General features: G+C 49.3%; 1 protein-coding gene and 1 pseudogene across 1 annotated transcript in view; one reads left to right on the top strand and one right to left on the bottom strand.

Moving 5' to 3' along the window:
- The window catches only part of LOC135510193 (GRB2-associated-binding protein 1-like), a 378,827-nt gene that overhangs the window by 90,906 nt on the left and 270,812 nt on the right, over positions 1-17,109 (bottom strand). The window lies entirely within an intron of this gene.
- LOC135511203 (GRB2-associated-binding protein 1-like) overlaps positions 1-17,109 on the top strand; it is a 60,898-nt pseudogene that overhangs the window by 31,478 nt on the left and 12,311 nt on the right.

The raw sequence follows: 17,109 nt of genomic DNA, 5'->3' as shown, positions 1-17,109 counted from the left end.
TGCACAAATATATTTTGATTAGCTATGTAGAGAGGAGGAGCTGCCCCCCAGTCAGCTGAAATCTAGCTCGCGAACGAACAGGCATAGAATGGTAGATATCTATATTTGGTTGTGAAAGGTTTTTACACAAATTACTTCAGCCATTAGCTAGCTAGCTAGGGCCAGACAACAACAGCTGACCTCGACACAGAAGCTAGCTTACGTTAGCTCTCGTTCCAAATTGTCACACTGTTACCTTACAATACATGCAATAGGCTTTTGCAATACTAGCTAGCTACTCCATAGTCCAAGCTACGGTAAGAGCTAGCCACAGGTGTGAGCAGCAATCTACAAAGTACACTCAAACTGTTGTGATTAAGAATGCTTATTTAGAATGTCCAGTTACAATTGACGCAACAGTTAGCGTTTGAGCTAGCCACACCTTTTTTCACAGTCGCCATTTTGAACAAACACAGTCGCCATTTTGAACAAACACGGTCCACTCTGCGCCATTCAGTGTTGTTGTTTATGTATGTAGCCAGTGAGCTAAGCTGTAGCATTTAACAATGTCTTTCAAAAGAAGCCAACTCACAAATCCGGAAATTCTGGATATTTTTTTTGTACAATTCTGACAATGAGTCTGAGTATGAAAGTCAGAAATGAGATTCTGACAGTGACAGAGAGGAGCTGCCCCCCCCCCCCCCAAGCTTATAGCCATTAGTACACAACACACTCCCTGCTTCTCATCATGAGCCAGCCTGCTGGTACCAAGAGCCACATACATAAAATGGCGACTGTGACAGTGACAGAGAGGAGCTGCCCCCCCAGCTTATAGCCATTTGAGAACCCTGAATCTGAGGACCCACTGACGAAGTCCCAGGTCCCTTTGAAGATGCTGGTGGTGATGGAGGCCGACCGACAGTGGATGAAGTACGGGAGGTCTGTGGTAGCTGGAAGGCCGCCAGCCATTTCACCCTTCCTGGCCCTGCTGTTTGCTTTGATGAGTCCCAGTCAGGATTGCAACACCCTTGCCATTTTCCTCTGAGGCAGAGTGCTTCAATCTGTCTCTGACAGGGGGAGTTGGTGGGAGACATAGTGGAGGAGACCAATCACTATGCCTTGGAGCTACAGGAGAAGAGAGAGCCAGGAGTGAGGGGGGACAACCACAATTAGTGAAATGTATACCTTCCTGGTGACAGTCCTTCTCATGGGGAGAGTAAAGAAGACCTTTCTGAGAGAATACCGGAGCACAGATGTTTGCAAATCCCTTCTTAGCCACCCCGTCAACATGGCTACTGCCAGCCTAAATGACCCGTTACTCAAAATAAGAAATGTTCTTAACAGCCTGACATCAACATTTGATCGATCGGGTCTTTGTGCCGTACAAGGACTTATGTATTGATGAGTCTCTGATGTCCCTGATGTCCCTGATGTCTCTGATGTCTCTGATGTCCCTGATGTCTCTGATGTCCCTGATGTCTCTGCTCTGATGTCTCTGATGTCTCTGATGTCTCTGATGTCCCTGATGTCTCTGATGTCCCTGATGTCTCTGATGTCCCTGATGTCTCTGATGTCTCTGATGTCCCTGATGTCTCTGATGTCCCTGATGTCTCTGATGTCTCTGATGTCTCTGATGTCCCTGCTTTCTCTGTCCCTGATGTCCCTGATGTCTCTGATGTCTATGATGTCTCTGCTGTCTCTGATGTCTCTGTCTCTCTCTGCTCTGATCTCTGATGTCCTGATGTCTCTGATGTCTCTGATGATGTCTCTGGATGCTGATGTCTCTGATGTCTCTGCTGTCTCTGATGTCACTCTGCTCTGATGTCTCTGATGTCCCTGATGTCTCTGATGTCTCTGATGTCTGATCCCTTGCTCTGATGTCTCTGATGTCTCTGATGTCTCTGATGTCTCTGATGTCCCTGATGTCTCTGATGTCTCTGATGTCTCTGATGTCTGATGTCTCTGCTCTGATGTCCTGATGTCTCTAGTATGTCCGATGTATTATGTCTCTGATGTCCCTGATGTCTCTGCTCTGATGTCTCTGATGTATGCTGATGTCTCTGATGCGGTATTATGTCTCTGATGTCCCTGATGTCTTATTATATGATGTCGGTATGTCCCTGATGTCCCGATGTCTCTGCTCTGATGTCCTGATGTCTCTGATGTCCCTGATGTCCCGATGTCTCTATGCTCTATTATCCCTGTATGTCTCTGATGTCCCTGATGTCTCTGCTCTGATGTCGCTGATGTCTCTGATGTCTCTGATGTCTCTGATGTCTCTGATGTCTCTGATGTCCCTGATGTCCCTGATGTCTCTGCTCTGATGTCCTGATGTCTCTGATGTCCCTGATGTCCCTGATGTCTCTGATGTCTCTGATGTCCCTGATGTATCTGATGTCCCTGATGTCTCTGCTCTGATGTCGCTGATGTCTCTGATGTCTCTGATGATGTCTCTGATGTCTCTGATGTCTCTGATGATGTCCCTGATGTCTCTGATGTCCTGATGTCTCTGATGTCTCTGATGTCCCTGATGTCTCGGTAATATGTCTCTGCTCTGATGTCCTGATGTCTCTGATGTCTCTGATGTCCCTGATGTCTCTGCTGATGTCCTGATGTCCCTGATGTCCCTGATGTCTCTGATGTCTCTGATGTCTCTGATGTCTCTGATGTCCCTGATGTCTCCAAAGTGCTCTGATGTCTCTGATGTCTCTGATGTCCCTGATGTGTCTCTGATGTCCTGATGTCTCTGATGTCCCTGATGTCCCTGATGTCCCTGATGTCTCTGATGTCCTGATGTCTCTGATGTCTCTGATGTCCTGATGTCTCTGATGTCTCTGATGTCCTGATGTCTCTGCTCTGATGTCCCTGATGTCTCTGATGTCTCTGATGTCTCTGATGTCCCTGATGTCTCTGATGTCTCTGATGTCTCTGATGTCCCTGATGTCTCTGATGTCTCTGATGTCCCTGATGTCTCTGATGTCCCTGATGTCTGCTCTGATGTCTCTGATGTCTCTGATGTCTCTGATGTCTCCGCTCTAATGTCTCTGATGTCCCTGATGTCTCTGATGTCCCTGATGTCTCTGCTCTGATGTCTCTAATGTCTCTGATGTCTCTGATGTCCCTGATGTCTCTGCTCTGATGTCCTGATGTCTCTGATGTCCCTGATGTCTCTGATGTCCCTGATGTCTCTGCTCTGATGTCCTGATGTCTCTGATGTCCCTGATGTCTCTGGATGTCTCTGATGTCTCTGATGTCTCTGATGTCCCTGATGTCTCTGATGTCTCTGATGTCTCTGATGTCTGTCTGATGTGGATGGAGAGATGTCTATGCTCTGATGTCTCTAATGTCTCTGATGTCATGTCAACATGGTCGCCTGATGTCATGCCACTGCCGGCTCTGATGTCCTGATGTCTCTGATGTCCCTGATGTCTCTGCATCTTCCCTGATGTCCTGCTTCCGACATCCTGTTCGACTGGACTGCTGGAGAGCAGATGCTGGAAGAGTGTAGGACTGTTGCACCAATTGTCCACATGTCTCAAAGTGTCCCTGATGTCTCTGAGATGAGGATGTGGAGATCACCATGGGCCTCGGACACCCCAACTGATAATGTTGGATGAGGGAGTGGAGGACATCCGACATCACCCACTCCTCTCCCTCATCACCCACTCCACTCCCTCATCACCCTCTCCACTCCCTCATCCGACATCCTGTTACCCACTGCTGCTCATCCTCTCCAGTGTCCCTCATCCTACCCATATGCAAATCACCCTCTGAGGATCCCTCATCCTACCCACTCTCATCACCCACTCCACTCCCTGATAATCCTACCCACTCCCTCATCACCCTCTCCACTCCTCATCACCCACTCCCTCATCACCCTCTCCACTCCCTCATCCTACCCACTCCCTCATCACCCTCTCCATTCCCTCATCACCCACTCCCTCCTCACCCTACCCACTCCCTCATCCTCTCCACTCCCTCATCCTACCCACTCCCTCATCACCCTCTCCACTCCCTCATCATCCTACCCACTCCCTCATCCTACCCACTCCCTCATCACCCTCTCCTCCCTCATCCTCACTCCCCATCACCCTCTCCACTCCCATTCCCTCATCACCCCACTCCCTCCCTCATCCCTACCCATCACCCTCTCCACTCCCCTCATCCTACCCACTGCCTCATCACCCTCTCCACTCCCTCATCCTACCCACTGCCTCATCACCCTCTCCACTCCCTCATCCTACCCACTCCCTCATCACCCTCTCCACTTCCTCATCCTACCCACTCCTCATCACCCTCTGATCATCCCTGCCTCCATCACCCTCTGATCCTCATCCTACCCATGCCTCATCTCCACTCCCTCATCACCCCTCCACTCCCTCATGTCTCTGATGTCCCTGATGTCTCTCATCTCTCTGACCCTCTCCACTCCCTGATCACCCTCTCCCTGATGTCTCTCCATCCCTCATCCTATGTCCCTCATGTCCCTCATCTCTGAGGGCCTCATCACCCTCTCCACTCCCTCATCCTCCCACTCCCTCATCATGTCAACCCTCTCCACTCCCTCATCACCCCCTCCACTCCCTTGTCACCCACTCCACTGCCCTCTCACCCTCTGACTCCCTCACCCTCTCACCCTCCACTCCCCCCTCCCTTCTGCATCTTCCATCACCCTGCTTCCTCATCACCCTCTGGACTCCCTCATCACCCTCTCCACTCCCTCATCCTCTGTCCCTCATCTACCCACCTCATCACCCTCTCCACTCCCTCATACCCACTGCCTGTCCCTTGCTCCCTCATCCTACCACTCCCCCCAAGCCCCTCATAATGTTGGATCTCCACTCCCTCATCACCCTCTCCACTCCCTCATCACCCTCTCCACTCCCTCATCACCCCTCCACTCCCCCACTCCCTCATCACCCTCTCCACTCCCTCATCACCCTCTCCACTCCCTCATCACCCTCTCCACTCCCTCATCCTACCCACTCCCTCATCACCCTCTCCACTCCCTCATCCTACCCACTCCCTCATCACCCTCTCCACTCCCTCATCCTACCCACTCCCTCATCACCCTCTCCACTCCCTCATCCTACCCACCCACCCTCTCCTCCCTCATCACCCTCCACTCCCTCATCCTACCCACTCCCTCATACCCTCTCCACTCCCTCATCCTACCCACTCCCTCATCACCCTCTCCACTCCCTCATCCTACCCACTGCCTCATCACCCCCTCTCCCTCCACTCCCTCATCCACCCCTCCTCATCACCCTCTCCACTCCCTCATCCTACCCACTCCCTCATCACCCTCTCCACTACCCCTCATCCTACCCACTACCCACCCTCATCACCCTCTCCACTCCCTCATCCTACCCACTGCCTCATCACCCTCTCCACTCCCTCATCCTACCCCTGCCTCATCACCCTCTCCACTCCCTCATCCTACCCACTCCCTCATCACCTTCTCCACTCCCTCATCCTACCCACTCCCTCATCACCCCCTCATCACCCTCTCCACTCCCTCATCACCCCTCCACTCCCCATCACCCCTCCACTCCCTCATCACCCTCTCCACTCCCTCATCACCCCTCACTCCCTCATCACCCCTCCACTCCCTCATCACCCTCTCCACTCCCTCATCCTCTCTCCACTCCCTCATCCTACCCACTGCCTCATCACCCTCTCCACTCCCTCATCCTACCCACTGCCCTCATCACCCTCTCCACTCCCTCATCCTCACCCTCCACTCCCTCATCACCCTCTCCACTCCCTCATCACCCTCTCCACTCCCTCATCACCCTCTCCACTCCCTCATCCTCACCCTCTCCACTCCCCTCATCCACTCCCTCATCCTCTCCACTCCCTCTCATCCTACCCACTGCCCATCACCCTCTCCACTCCCTCATCCTACCCACTCCCTCATCACCCCCTCTCCACTCCCTCATCACTCATCCTCATCCTACCCACTCCCTCATCACCCTCTCCACTCCCTCACCCTCTCCACTCCCTCATCTACCCCTCCCCATCACCCTCTCACTCCCTCATCTCCCTCCCTCCACTCCCTCATCACCCCCTCCACTCCCCACTCCCTCATCACCCTCTCCACTCCCTCATCCACCCTCTCCTCATCCTCTCACCCTCATCCACTCCCTCATCCTCCACCCACTCCCCTCATCACCCTCTCCACTCCCTCATCCTACCCACTGCCTCATCACCCTCTCCACTCCCTCATCCTACCCACTCCCTCAATACCCTCTCACTCCCTCATCCTACCCACTCCCTCATCACCCTCTCCACTCCCTCATCCTACCCACTGCCTCATCACCCTCTCCACTCCCCCTCATCACCTTCTCCACTCCCTCACCTTCTCCACTCCCTCATCTTCTCCACTCCTTCATCACCCTCTCTCCCTCCCTCATCCTACCCACTGCCTCATCACCCTCTCCACTCCCTCATCCTACCCACTCCCTCATCACCCACTCCACTCCCCTCATCCTACCCACTCCCTCATCACCTTCTCCACTCCCTCATCCTACCCACTCCCTCATCACCCTCTCCACTCCCTCATCCTACCCACTCCCTCATCACCTTCTCCACTCCCTCATCCTACCCACTGCCTCATCACCCTCTCCACTCCCTCATCCTACCCACTCCCTCATCACCCTCTCCACTCCCTCCCTCATCCTACCCACTCCCCTCTCACCTCATCTCCACTCCCTCATCCTACCCACTGCCTCATCACCCTCTCCACTCCCTCATCCTACCCACTGCCTCATCACCTTCTCCACTCCCTCATCCTACCCACTCCTTCATCACTCCCTAGAGATATTTGGAACTCAGTCGTGAAAAGGTTCATTCAAACCCCTAGAGATATTTGGAACTCAGTCCAGTGTGCCAAACTAACAACTCTGTCCTTTCACCGTCTTGATTGTATTTACAGCACCCAGCACCCATCTAGCTGGACCCTTGTGTTCATATTTGTCAATAACTCAGCCATTCCAGTGGCTAATGCCCCCATGTTAATACCGGATTATATACATGTATAGAATAGATAACTCTGCAACACTTTAGGCTAGAGACAAGCTTTAAAAGGCCCAAGAAAGAGGACAAATTAAAGGTTACAAATGAACACTGCCAATTACATACGTTGATTGGCGAATAAATAAAAAACAGGCTTTGCATGTGGAAATGTTATCTGTGTTATCTGTGTTATCTGTGGCACCTTTAAGATACGATCACCTTCTGGTGTAATTAAAAACATCAAACTACATTTTAAGTGAGATGTAGAGATTGGTTTGAAGCAGAGAAAGAAAGGAGATTCCTACGAGCACCACAATGTCTACTTCGTCAATGCTCTGCCAAGATTTTCCAGCACACAGCTTTGACCTACGACAGTAGCTATGTTGGTCTATTGTATATGTGCATGCAGGTTGCTTAGGATTCAAACCTTCTAAAACAGCCTAACTCCTTTCTTCAGAGGAAAATGTACAGTGCCCCCCTCCCCGCCAGACACACACACTTTTTCCACATTTGATTGTGTTACAGGCTGAATTTAAATTGGATTAAATTGACATTTCGGGTCAGTGACATAATAGTTCATGTTTACAAATGAATTAAATATGAAAAGCTGAAATGTCTTGAGTCAATAAGTATTCAACCCCTTTGTTATGGAAAGACTAAATAAGTTCAGGGGTAAAAATTTTGCAAAACAAGTTGCATGGACTCACTCTGTGTTTGATAATAATGTTTAACATGATTTTTTAAATGACTACCTCATCTCTGTACCCCACACATACAATTATCTGGAATGTCCTTCAGTCGAGCAGGGAATTTCAAACACAGGTTCAAACACAAAGACCAGGGAGGTTTTCCACAGCCTTGCAAAGAAGGGCACCTATTGGTTGATGGGTCAAAATTAAAAAAAGCAGACATTGAACATCCCTTTGAGCCTGGTGAAGTTATTAATTACACTTTGGATGGCGTATCACTACAAAGATACAGGAGTCCTTCCTAACTCAGTTGCCGGAGAGGAAGGAAACCACTCAGGGATTTCACCATGAGGCCAATGGTGACTTTAAAACAGTTACGGAGTTTAATGGCTGTGATAGGAGAAAACTGAGGATGGATCAACAACATTGTAGTTACTTCACAATACGAACCTTTTTATTTTTGTCTTTCATCCATTTTTCATTCATACAGTCTCATCGCTGCAACTCCCGTACGGACTCGGGAGAGGCGCCGCCCCATGGGTCTCCGGGGCAGCTGGGCAGTTGCCTGGACTTGAACCAGGTTCTCTAGTGGAACAACTGCAATGCAGTGTCTTAGACCACTGTGCCACTCGGGAGGCACACAATACTAACCTAAATGATTTAATGACAGAGAAGCCTGTAAAGAATATAAAAGATGACAAAATATGCATCTTGTTTGCAATAAGGCACTAAACTAAAACTGCAAAACATGTGGCAAAGAAATTCACTTTATGTAAAGAATATAAAGTGTTTGGGGGCAAATCCAACAAAACACATTACTGAGTAAAGCTCTCCATATGTACAAGCATGGCGGTGGCTGCATCATGTTATGGGTATGCTTGACATTGGCAAGGACTAGGTAGTTTTTTCAGGATAAAAAAGAAAAACGAAACGGCGAAATCCTAGAGGAAAACATAGTTCAGTCTGCTTTCAAACAAACATGGAGACAAATTCAACTTTCAGCAGGACAATAGCCTAAAACACAAGACCAAATATACACTGGAGTTGCTTACCAAGATGACATTGAATATTCATGAGCGGCCGAGTTACAGTTTTGACTTACAGTGGCTTGAAAATCTATGGCAGGACAAGAAAAAATGTCTGTCAACCAACTTGACAGATCTTGAAGAATGTTTTCAGGAATAATGTGGAAATATTATTATTAATATTATTATATTATATTATTATATTATAATCCAGGTGTGCAAAGCTCTTAAAGATGCACAGCTGTAATCGTTGCCAAAGGTGATTCTAACACGTGTTGACTCAGGGGTTTGAATGCTTATGAAATTTGATATTTCTTTAATTAATTTTCAATACATTAACAAACGTTTCTAAAAACATGTTTTCACTTTGTCATTATTATAGATAAGGTAAAAGAGGTATACTTTCTGAAAGCACTGTCTGTATATATATATATATATATATATATATATACACTACTTTTCAAAAGTTTGGGGTCATTTATAAATGTCTTTGTTTTTGAAAGAAAATATATTTTTTTGTCCATTAAAATGACATCAAATTGATCAGAAATACAGTGTAGACATTGTTAATGTTGTAAATGACTATTGTAGCTGGAAACGGCTGATTTTGAATGGAATGTCTACATAGACTTACAGAGGCCCATTATCAGCAACCATCACTCCTGTGTTCCAATGGCACGTTGTGTTATCTAATCCACGTTTATCATTTTAAAAGGCTAATTGATCATTAGAAAACCCTTTTGCAATTATGTTAGTACAGCTGAAAACTGTTGTTCTGATTAAAGAAGCAATTAAACTGGCCTTCTTTAGACTAGTTGAGTATCGGGAGCATCAGCATTTGTGGGTTCGATTACAGGCTAAAAATGTCCAGAAACAAAGCATTTTCTTATGAAACTCATCGGTCTTTTCGTTCTGAGTAATTAAGGCTATTCCATGCGAGAAATTGCCAAGAAATTGAAGATCTGGTACAACACTCGGGAGCCCTAGGTATTGTGGTGCTGGAAAACCTTGGTAGAGCATGGGTGGAATAGGCATTGTGGTGCTTACGAGAATCTTCTTTAGTTTTCAGCTTCAGACCAATGCCTACTTCTCACTTAAAATAGTTCACCTTTCTCATCTGTCTCTCTCTGCCCCCCCTCTCTCTGCCCCCCCTCTCTCCCCCCCCCCCTCTCTGCCCCCCCTCTCTCTGCCCTCCCCTCTCTCTGCCCCCCCCTCTCTCTGCCCCCCCTCTCTGCCACCCCCTCTCTGCCCCCCCCACCAGATGAATAAAGGCATGGTACCATTAGGTGGAATGTGTCCAGGAAAGGGAGATATCGATGAGAACTATGTTCCCATGAACGCTACCGACACCTCCCTCATCTCCCTACCTCCTCCCTGCTTCCCCAACCCCACCTCCCTCGTCTCCCTACCTCCTCCCTGCTTCCCCGACCCCACCTCTCTCGTCTCACTACCTCCTCCCTGCTTCCCCGACCCCACCTCCCTCGTCTCCCTACCTACTCCCTGCTTCCCCAACCCCACCTCCCTCGTCTCCCTACCTCCTCCCTCCTTCCCCGACCCCACCTCGCTCGTCTCCCTACCTCCCCACTCCTTCCCCGACCCCACCTCCCAGGACCCTAACTATGTCACTATGACCCCATGCCCTGGAGAATTGCCTTCTCTGGGGAGACAGGTACCCCGCCTGCACACCTGGGGTTCCGCTCCTCCCCCCACAACCCCCACACACGCCCATCTCGCAGACACACCACCGGAGGTGGAGCGGGAGACGCCCAACCACCACCCATTCACCGCAACCTCAAACCCCGGAAAGGTGAGTGTTTATGTATGGAAGGGTGTCCGTGCTGCTATACCATCCATGTCTGCTTGCCATCATGTGTTTATGTACAACATATGCAGCAGCAAGTGGCTGTTAGTCTGCTCTGATGTACAGGCTGTTAGTCTGCTCTGATGTACAGGCTGTTAGTCTGCTCTGCTGTACAGGCTGTTAGTCTGCTCTGCTGTACAGGCTGTTAGTCTGATGTACAGGCTGTTAGTCTGCTCTGCTGTACAGGCTGTTAGTCTGCTCTGCTGTACAGGCTGTTAGTCTGCTCTGCTGTACAGGCTGGTAGTCTGCTCTGCTGTACAGGCTGTTAGTCTGCTCTGCTGTACAGGCTGGTAGTCTGCTCTGATGTACAGGCTGTTAGTCTGCTCTGCTGTACAGGCTGTTAGTCTGCTCTGCTGTACAGGCTGGTAGTCTGCTCTGCTGTACAGGCTGTTAGTCTGATGTACAGGCTGTTAGTCTGCTCTGCTGTACAGGCTGTTAGTCTGCTCTGATGTACAGGCTGGTAGTCTGCTCTGCTGTACAGGCTGTTAGTCTGATGTACAGGCTGTTAGTCTGCTCTGATGTACAGGCTGTTAGTCTGCTGTACAGGCTGTTAGTCTGCTGTACAGGCTGTTAGTCTGCTCTGATGTACAGGCTGTTAGTCTGATGTACAGGCTGTTAGTCTGCTCTGATGTACAGGCTGTTAGTCTGCTGTACAGGCTGTTAGTCTGATGTACAGGCTGTTAGTCTGCTCTGATGTACAGGCTGTTAGTCTGCTCTGATGTACAGGCTGTTAGTCTGCTCTGATGTACAGGCTGTTAGTCTGCTCTGATGTACAGGCTGTTAGTCTGCTCTGATGTACAGGCTGTTAGTCTGCTGTACAGGCTGTTAGTCTGCTGTACAGGCTGTTAGTCTGCTCTGATGTACAGGCTGTTAGTCTGCTCTGCTGTACAGGCTGTTAGTCTGCTGTACAGGCTGTTAGTCTGCTCTGATGTACAGGCTGTTAGTCTGCTCTGATGTACAGGCTGTTAGTCTGCTGTACAGGCTGTTAGTCTGCTCTGATGTACAGGCTGTTAGTCTGATGTACAGGCTGTTAGTCTGCTCTGATGTACAGGCTGTTAGTCTGCTCTGCTGTACAGGCTGTTAGTCTGCTCTGCTGTACAGGCTGTTAGTCTGCTGTACAGGCTGTTAGTCTGCTGTACAGGCTGTTAGTCTGCTCTGATGTACAGGATGTTAGTCTGCTCTGATGTACAGGCTGTTAGTCTGCTCTGATGTACAGGCTGTTAGTCTGCTCTGATGTACAGGCTGTTAGTCTGCTCTGATGTACAGGCTGTTAGTCTGCTCTGCTGTACAGGCTGTTAGTCTGCTGTACAGGCTGTTAGTCTGCTGTACAGGCTGTTAGTCTGCTCTGATGTACAGGCTGTTAGTCTGCTCTGATGTACAGGCTGTTAGTCTGCTCTGATGTACAGGCTGTTAGTCTGCTCTGATGTACAGGCTGTTAGTCTGCTCTGCTGTACAGGCTGTTAGTCTGATGTACAGGCTGTTAGTCTGCTCTGCTGTACAGGCTGTTAGTCTGATGTACAGGCTGTTAGTCTGCTCTGATGTACAGGCTGTTAGTCTGCTGTACAGGCTGTTAGTCTGCTCTGATGTACAGGCTGTTAGTCTGCTCTGCTGTACAGGCTGTTAGTCTGCTCTGCTGTGCAGGCTGTTAGTCTGCTCTGCTGTACAGGCTGTTAGTCTGCTCTGCTGTACAGGCTGTTAGTCTGATGTACAGGCTGTTAGTCTGATGTACAGGCTGTTAGTCTGCTCTGCTGTACAGGCTGTTAGTCTGATGTACAGGCTGTTAGTCTGCTCTGATGTACAGGCTGTTAGTCTGCTCTGATGTACAGGCTGTTAGTCTGCTCTGCTGTACAGGCTGTTAGTCTGCTGTACAGGCTGTGAGTCTGCTCTGATGTACAGGCTGTTAGTCTGCTCTGCTGTGCAGGCTGTTAGTCTGCTGTACAGGCTGTTAGTCTGCTCTGCTGTACAGGCTGTTAGTCTGATGTACAGGCTGTTAGTCTGCTCTGCTGTACAGGCTGTTAGTCTGCTCTGATGTACAGGCTGTTAGTCTGCTCTGCTGTACAGGCTGTTAGTCTGCTCTGCTGTACAGGCTGTTAGTCTGATGTACAGGCTGTTAGTCTGCTCTGATGTACAGGCTGTTAGTCTGCTCTGATGTACAGGTTGTTAGTCTGCTCTGATGTACAGGCTGTTAGTCTGCTCTGATGTACAGGCTGTTAGTCTGCTGTACAGGCTGTTAGTCTGCTCTGATGTACAGGCTGTTAGTCTGCTGTACAGGCTGTTAGTCTGCTCTGATGTACAGGCTGTTAGTCTGCTGTACAGGCTGTTAGTCTGCTCTGCTGTACAGGCTGTTAGTCTGATGTACAGGCTGTTAGTCTGCTCTGATGTACAGGCTGTTAGTCTGCTCTGATGTACAGGCTGTTAGTCTGCTCTGATGTACAGGCTGTTAGTCTGCTCTGCTGTACAGGCTGTTAGTCTGATGTACAGGCTGTTAGTCTGCTCTGATGTACAGGCTGTTAGTCTGATGTACAGGCTGTTAGTCTGCTCTGCTGTACAGGCTGTTAGTCTGCTCTGATGTACAGGCTGTTAGTCTGCTCTGCTGTACAGGCTGTTAGTCTGCTCTGATGTACAGGCTGTTAGTCTGCTGTACAGGCTGTTAGTCTGATGTACAGGCTGTTAGTCTGCTCTGATGTACAGGCTGTTAGTCTGCTCTGATGTACAGGCTGGTAGTCTGCTCTGATGTACAGGCTGATAGTCTGCTCTGATGTACAGGCTGTTAGTCTGCTGTACAGGCTGTTAGTCTGATGTACAGGCTGTTAGTCTGCTCTGATGTACAGGCTGTTAGTCTGCTCTGATGTACAGGCTGTTAGTCTGCTCTGCTGTACAGGCTGTGAGTCTGCTCTGATGTACAGGCTGTTAGTCTGCTCTGCTGTACAGGCTGTTAGTCTGCTGTGCAGGCTGTTAGTCTGCTCTGCTGTACAGGCTGTTAGTCTGCTCTGATGTACAGGCTGTTAGTCTGCTCTGATGTACAGGCTGTTAGTCTGCTCTGATGTACAGGCTGTTAGTCTGCTCTGATGTACAGGCTGTTAGTCTGCTCTGATGTACAGGCTGTTAGTCTGCTGTACAGGCTGTTAGTCTGCTGTACAGGCTGTTAGTCTGCTGTACAGGCTGTTAGTCTGCTCTGATGTACAGGCTGTTAGTCTGCTCTGCTGTACAGGCTGTTAGTCTGCTCTGATGTACAGGCTGTTAGTCTGCTCTGATGTACAGGCTGTTAGTCTGCTGTACAGGCTGTTAGTCTGCTCTGATGTACAGGCTGTTAGTCTGCTCTGCTGTACAGGCTGTTAGTCTGCTCTGCTGTACAGGCTGTTAGTCTGCTGTGCAGGCTGTTAGTCTGCTCTGATGTACAGGCTGTTAGTCTGCTCTGATGTACAGGCTGTTAGTCTGCTCTGCTGTACAGGCTGTTAGTCTGCTCTGATGTACAGGCTGTTAGTCTGCTGTACAGGCTGTTAGTCTGCTCTGCTGTACAGGCTGTTAGTCTGCTGTACAGGCTGTTAGTCTGCTCTGATGTACAGGCTGTTAGTCTGCTGTACAGGCTGTTAGTCTGCTCTGATGTACAGGCTGTTAGTCTGATGTACAGGCTGTTAGTCTGCTCTGATGTACAGGCTGTTAGTCTGCTCTGATGTACAGGCTGTTAGTCTGATGTACAGGCTGTTAGTCTGCTCTGATGTACAGGCTGTTAGTCTGATGTACAGGCTGTTAGTCTGCTCTGATGTACAGGCTGTTAGTCTGCTGTACAGGCTGTTAGTCTGCTCTGATGTACAGGCTGTTAGTCTGATGTACAGGCTGTTAGTCTGCTCTGATGTACAGGTTGTTAGTCTGCTCTGATGTACAGGTTGTTAGTCTGCTCTGATGTACAGGCTGATAGTCTGCTCTGATGTACAGGCTGTTAGTCTGCTGTACAGGCTGTTAGTCTGCTCTGATGTACAGGCTGTTAGTCTGATGTACAGGCTGTTAGTCTGCTCTGATGTACAGGCTGTTAGTCTGCTCTGCTGTACAGGCTGTTAGTCTGCTCTGATGTACAGGCTGTTAGTCTGCTCTGCTGTACAGGCTGTTAGTCTGCTCTGCTGTACAGGCTGTTAGTCTGCTCTGATGTACAGGCTGTTAGTCTGCTCTGATGTACAGGCTGATAGTCTGCTCTGCTGTACAGGCTGTTAGTCTGCTCTGATGTACAGGCTGTTAGTCTGCTCTGATGTACAGGCTGTTAGTCTGCTCTGCTGTACAGGCTGTTAGTCTGCTCTGATGTACAGGCTGTTAGTCTGCTCTGCTGTACAGGCTGTTAGTCTGCTCTGATGTACAGGCTGTTAGTCTGCTGTGCAGGCTGTTAGTCTGCTCTGATGTACAGGCTGTTAGTCTGCTGTACAGGCTGTTAGTCTGCTGTACAGGCTGTTAGTCTGCTCTGCTGTACAGGCTGTTAGTCTGATGTACAGGCTGTTAGTCTGCTCTGCTGTACAGGCTGTTAGTCTGCTCTGCTGTACAGGCTGTTAGTCTGATGTACAGGCTGTTAGTCTGCTGTACAGGCTGTTAGTCTGCTCTGATGTACAGGCTGTTAGTCTGCTGTACAGGCTGTTAGTCTGCTCTGATGTACAGGCTGTTAGTCTGCTCTGCTGTACAGGCTGTTAGTCTGCTCTGCTGTACAGGCTGTTAGTCTGCTCTGCTGTACAGGCTGTTAGTCTGCTCTGCTGTACAGGCTGTTAGTCTGCTCTGATGTACAGGCTGTTAGTCTGCTCTGATGTACAGGCTGTTAGTCTGCTGTACAGGCTGTTAGTCTGCTCTGATGTACAGGCTGTTAGTCTGCTGTACAGGCTGTTAGTCTGCTCTGCTGTACAGGCTGTTAGTCTGCTCTGATGTACAGGCTGTTAGTCTGCTGTACAGGCTGTTAGTCTGCTCTGATGTACAGGCTGTTAGTCTGATGTACAGGCTGTTAGTCTGCTCTGATGTACAGGCTGTTAGTCTGATGTACAGGCTGTTAGTCTGATGTACAGGCTGTTAGTCTGATGTACAGGCTGTTAGTCTGATGTACAGGCTGTTAGTCTGATGTACAGGCTGTTAGTCTGCTCTGATGTACAGGCTGTTAGTCTGATGTACAGGCTGTTAGTCTGCTCTGCTGTACAGGCTGTTAGTCTGCTGTACAGGCTGTTTGGACTGGTGTTGGTTTGTTCATTCTCCATTTTGCTTTAAAGGTGTTCATTGCTTTGGGGTTCCTTGTTGTTTTAGTGTGTGTGTGTGTGTGTGTGTGAATCAACGTTGCTTTATTGTGTTGCTTCACAGCTGTAACCTCCAGTCTTCCTCCTGGTCTTTTTGGTGGGAGGCCATGTGTTTTGATGTCACTGTTGTCATTAGGCACGTCTGATGGTGATGTGTGTCGTGATGTCATAGGGTCAAACGTCATCTGTCCAGTGGTGTTGGCTCGGGCTTCAACGGGCTGCTGCTTCTATGCTTGTTTGATCTGGGTCTTATGTCCAATGGACACTGATGTGTACATGAAATCAAAATGTGTACATCGAGACATTGTTTTATGTTGAACGAATCAGGTTTCAGCCCCATGTCCCTCCACCCAAAACCCCTGGGCTTGGAGAGAACTGACTCACAGACTGTTGGAGAGTTCACACGGGCAAGGAGACGTCAGGGTATGTAGGAGCCACACGGCAGAGCTATGGCAGTGACATAAGGAAATGTCAATTCATATGTCGTGGTGTTGTTGTACTGTGTGTGTGTGTGTGTGTGTGTGTGTGTGTGTGTGTGTGTGTGTGTGTGTGTGTGTGTGTGTGTGTGTGTGTGTGTGTGTGTGTGTGTGTGTGTGTGTGTATTGTTCCCAGGTGAAGAAACGTATTGCTAGTCAAGGTTGAATCATGACTCGGGTTTATTCTGAGGTTGATCTGTGTTCTGTCATCCATTGTAATAGTATGTATTGAGTGCCTCTCCTTGGTCCTGCATACACTGCACTACGTCTATCCTTCTTCCTCTCTCTCTCTCTCTCTCTCTCTCTCTCTCTCTCTCTCTCTCTCTCTCTTCCTCTTCCTCTCTCTCCCTCTCTTCCTCCCTCTCTCTCTTCCTCCTGCTCCTTGGTCCTGCCTATACTGCACTATGTCTATCCTTCTTCCTCTCTCTCTCTTCCTCTTCCTCTCTCTCCCTTCCTCTTCCTCTCTTCCTCCCTCTCCTTCCCTCCCGCTCACCGTCTCTCCCTCTCCTTCCCTCTCTTCCTCCCACTCTCTCCCTCCTTCTCCTTCCCTCCCTCTCTCCGTCTCCCTCTTTTCCTCCCACCCTCCCTCCTTCTCCATCCCTCCCACTACCCCTTCCCTCTCTTCCTCTCCTTCACTCTCTCCCTCTCCTTCCCTCTCTCCCTACCTCTCCCTCTCTTCCTCCTTCTCCATCCCTCCCACTACCCCTTCTCTCTCTGCTGCTCCCATCCTAGTATGATGTAGTGACTGGGTCTCCCATTTCCACACTAGTGTTGAATAATGTAGCTAATGTAATGATCCTGGGT

The sequence above is a fragment of the Oncorhynchus masou genome, chromosome 23 (genome assembly GCF_036934945.1).
Source record: "Oncorhynchus masou masou isolate Uvic2021 chromosome 23, UVic_Omas_1.1, whole genome shotgun sequence".
NCBI lineage: Eukaryota > Metazoa > Chordata > Actinopteri > Salmoniformes > Salmonidae > Oncorhynchus > Oncorhynchus masou.
Note: the sequence above shows the minus strand (reverse complement) of the source record. Positions and strands in the feature narration are given on the sequence as shown.